This window comes from Jaculus jaculus, chromosome 2 (genome assembly GCF_020740685.1).
Source record: "Jaculus jaculus isolate mJacJac1 chromosome 2, mJacJac1.mat.Y.cur, whole genome shotgun sequence".
NCBI lineage: Eukaryota > Metazoa > Chordata > Mammalia > Rodentia > Dipodidae > Jaculus > Jaculus jaculus.
The window spans coordinates 73,785,126-73,789,662 of NC_059103.1; the positions used below are offsets into that span (position 1 = coordinate 73,785,126).

At 44.8% G+C, this 4,537-nt stretch overlaps 1 pseudogene; it reads right to left on the reverse strand.

Annotated features, from left to right (window-relative positions):
* Positions 1 to 1,259: 1,259 nt before the first annotated feature.
* LOC101606504 lies at positions 1,260 to 2,991 on the reverse strand (annotated as a pseudogene).
* Positions 2,992 to 4,537: the final 1,546 nt, after the last annotated feature.

Below are 4,537 nucleotides of genomic sequence, written 5' to 3' on the forward strand. Positions count from 1 at the left end.
ATGTTCAATTAACATCTTTTTTGGGGGGTGAAATGCAGAGTACTCATACTTGATTTATTGACATGACAAAGGTCAAACTTTTGTTTTTACTCAGCACACTCCACAGTACGAAGCTGTCATGAGCAGTATCTGTATCGTGAACAGTTTCCTAGCTGTTCAGACACAGATTTATTTCAAACAAGTAATTGGCAAACATAATTAATTACAAGTTAGATAAGACTACCCCAGTGCCTTAAAACATTAATAGAGCATAAATTTACAGTTGCTCAATTACAGTTAGCAAAATAAAGTCCAGGGTATGGCTGGGAATTACGACCATAATCCCAGAAGTTAGAGCTCCTTGGATGCCAAAGTCTCCTGCTATAATTGAGCAGGCACAATTCAAAGGTTGTGTGCATTATTCCAAGGCCATGATCTCCCAAGGATCCAGAGGAACATCTAGATTAAACATGCAAAAGCAAAAAAAAAAAAAAAAAACTCGAGTTGTTCAGAAGACTCACCTCGACCCTCCCCCCTTCCCACTGGGCACTCCTAGCTGACGCTGTAAGATGAAGAGTCATGGTCATGGCCACTTTCAAGTCACAGTCCCAAGAATGGAGGCTTATGTTTTTTACCCTTTGAGACTGAACCTCTCATAAACAGAATTAACTTAGTAAGGAGTGAGAAGGTTAGATCTAAAAAAGAAAATAGAAAAACAAAAAGCAAAGCCAACCCAATAAGCAACTCATCCACACATACATTGATCCCCACACCGTTCTCAAGGCCAAGGACAGAAAGCGCCTAGGGCCTCCCCTCTGTAAGAGAGTGCTTCCACGAGAAGAGGTTTCATTCACTGGAAGCCAACGGGGGGTGGGGGGGGGGGACACGGGTTGATCCTTTCCAGTGAGGCTGGGTGGGTGTTTGGCACACAAACCTTCACTGAAGAATGCAAAGTGCAAGAGACATCTGAGACCAAGTCTTCTCTGGACAGTGGGGTTACTTCTGAAAACAGGTGTATGTTCCTTTTCTGTGAATAGTGTGCATTTGAAGCATTAGTCTGATTTACTTGCAGTTGGGGAGCTAAGATGTCCTTCTCCAAGTAGAGCAGGGAGCAGAGGTGGGAAGTATCGGTGCTTGAAGAGAGAGAGGCTGCTTTGCATCTGCCCAGCGTCTAGAACCGATTCCAGCCTCAGAACTCAGCTGTGAAGGAACTCTCTTAGGCATGTGGTAGCCAAGTAGTTCAAGACCAGGAAACCCGGAATGGGTGAAAGTGCACTCTGTTATCTGGAGATGTACGTGTATGTTCTGGAGGGGGAACGTGTCTCATTCTGGGCACTGGGAGGCACATTTAAGAAATCCTAAATCAAATAGTGTCATCGTGAGAGCTGCTGATGCTCTGAAATTCATCAAATTGTAGCCCAAACACACGTCCAGAATGTTCCACCAAGGTGCGCAAACACAGCATGCTCGCCTGGGGCTCGGGGGTCAAGAGCAGCTTGCAAGTCCCAAACTTTAATTTTCCCATCATAGGCACCACTGACAATCCTCTTGTTATCGAACCGGATACATCGGACCAATTCTTCATGTCCCTCCAGGACTCGTAAACAGGCACCACATCCGATGTCACATAGCCTGATGGTATTACCCGATGATCCGCTAACAACCAGCAGTCCCCGTACTGGAGACAGGCAATGCCATGCTTGTGCCCATTGAGAGTAGGAATAAACTCACAGGTGCTCGAACTCCAGACTTTAATGGTTCTGTCTCCAGAAGCAGATACAATGTACTTGTCATCAAAGTCTGCTACATTGACTGCAGCACGGTGGCCAACCAGGACCCGGCGTAACGTGATATCGGTGGCAGAAGCCATGTCCCACACAGCAATGGAACGGTCTTTGGAACAAGTCACCATCAGTCCACTGCTAAAGCGCAGGTGCAGTACAGCCTTGTTGTGTTAAGAACTTCGCCTGTGTTCACATCCCAGACTCTCACCGTAGAATCGGAAGAACCTGTTACAATGACATGCTCATCGTACTGGAGACAGAGGACAGAGCCAGTGTGTTAACACTTTCAAACATTCCTGGCTGGTTTTAACCCAAATCTTAATGGAATTATCCCGCAGACCACTGATGATCTTCTCATCGTCGTACTGTAAGCAGTAGACCCCTTTACTGTTCTCAGAGCGGCACTGAATCCTCTGTAAGTTGTGCCGTCCGCACCTCCAGTTAGATTCTATAGTCTCTATATCCTGGATAATCTTTGGGTATAATGATCTATAAAATGAATTGGGAGGGTCATCTGTGGGTCTGTTTTTAAACAGGTACTGATCCCACCCTCTCCTTTCTGAGAGGCCCTTCCACAGAGGATCAGTGCTCACCATTCGCTCGATCAGCTTCTTCCAAAGCACGCCCTGGGAGATCACTTGCTGCCATTCTTTACACACCAGCTCTGCTGCACACAGAGACCTAGCATCCAGGTACGAAAGAATGTTTTCTGCTATGTGATCTAAGCCTTGCTCTGGTAGCACAGTGATGAAGTCCCACTGCAACATAGGCTTCAGATAAGAGTTAATATGTCCATGCTGATAAAGACACATTCGTGAGATAAGATGCTTCACAAATTCCACTTGATCTGATTTAGACCACTGGTCAAAATATTTAATACACAAGTCCTTTTGTTTTTGGTTAGTTTCCCTCTGATGGTCTCTTTCTGGAGACGATCACAGATGATGTTCCATTACTTATCTGCCATTGAGTACTTTTCTTTGGGGACTCATCTTCATTTTGATCTTCCATAACTGAAGTGTTCTGGAAAACATTTTGCACTTCAGATCACCAATCCTGAATGAATGGGGACATTCACTTTCAGACTAGTCTGAGAAAAGACAGCAGTCAAGCATCTTCCAGATCCTTTCCGTTTACTGTATCCAGCTTTCTTCAACAAAATCCCAAACATGCACTTTAGTAACATGAGCTCGATGGTATTGTCCTCAATCACCAAGTAGGGCTCCATGGCGCCCCGCCTCGCTCTCCCCACGCAGCAGCAAACGGCCCAGGCAGAGGAGCAATTAACATCTTTTAAATGAATAAAATTTGGCATGAGAGCTGGAGAGATGGCTAAGCAGTTAAGCACTTGCCTGTGAAGCCTAAGGAGCCTAGTTCAAGGCTCTATTAACCAGAACCCATGTAAGCCAGATGCACAAGGTAGCATGAGTCTGGAGTTTTTAGCAGTGGCTGGATGCTCTGGTGTGCCATTCTATCTCTCCCCTCTCTCTCTCTCTCTCTCTCTCTCTCTCTCTCTCTCTCTCTTCCTCTTTCTCTCTCTCTCTGTCTGCCTGTCACTTTCAAATAAATAAATAAAAATAAAAATGAAAAAATCTGCCAGGAGAACTTAGCCCTTTAGAAGAACAAGTATTTCTGTATGCATGGGCATGGTATACAAAGTCACATGATAAAGATAAATTCTAGATAGTAAAGAAGCTAGTATTTTATCCTCTTTTAGGATAGCTGTAAAGTCACTAATGGACTGAGGCAGACCATTATACAATGATCATAATGGACTTGACAAAATCAAGACTGGAGGCAAAGAGACATCTTATAAATTCCTTATACTGATCCAAGCCAAAAAAAAAAAAAGGTGACTAATGAAAATGGTGGCTTTGGATAAAGAACACAGTATACACTGTTTTCATGAGACACAGAAACTAGGAGTAGGTAAGGCTCCATCTTCCACTGAGAGTGGTTTCAAATAAAAGGGGAGAGTTGAGGATAAGTTCCAGGTTTCTGGAAAGGGAGGGTTGACTGAGGCTCAGAGAAAATGGGTCTGACTGGGAATATATAAAATTTGACACTACCATGTGGAGCTGACAGTTCCAGTTGGAGATTCTGGTTTGGAGCACTAAGAGATGTTGGCCAAGAACCAAGGCCGGTGGGTTAGATTTAAGCCAGGAAATTGTATGAGGCCATGCAGGAAGACTTAGGAATACATTGGGGTTGAAGACAAGCCCTAAAGAATAGAAAGTTACAAGTCACAGGAAGAATGAGACAGTAATTATGAAGAAACTGAGGGGAAGTTGTATGAAGGAAGAACAGCCAGAAGTGTGTGATTGCATGCAAGCCTGGGAACCTGCACAAAGGAGAAAGTAGCAGACAATCACAGGTGGCCAAGTGACCTGAGAACTGGAAAGCCGAATTGATCCTGTGGCCAGCAAGTTTTTAGAAATCCTTGAAGGATGGTGACAGCAAAAGCCAGATTGCAGGGCTGGAGAGATGGCTTAGCGGTTAAGCGCTTGCCTGTGAAGCCTAAGGACCCCGGTTCGAGGCTCGGTTCCCCAGGTCCCACATTAGCCAGATGCACAAGGGGGCGCACACGTCTGGAGTTCGTTTGCAGAGGCTGGAAGCCCTGGCGCGCCCATTCTCTCTCTCTTCCTCTATCTGTCTTTCTCTCTGTGTCTGTCGCTCTCAAATAAATAAATAAAAATTAAAAAAAAAAAAAGCCAGATTGCAGAGGGCTGAGGAAGAAGGAAGACACAACTACTGGAGGCAGGTTCTTTCTAGAT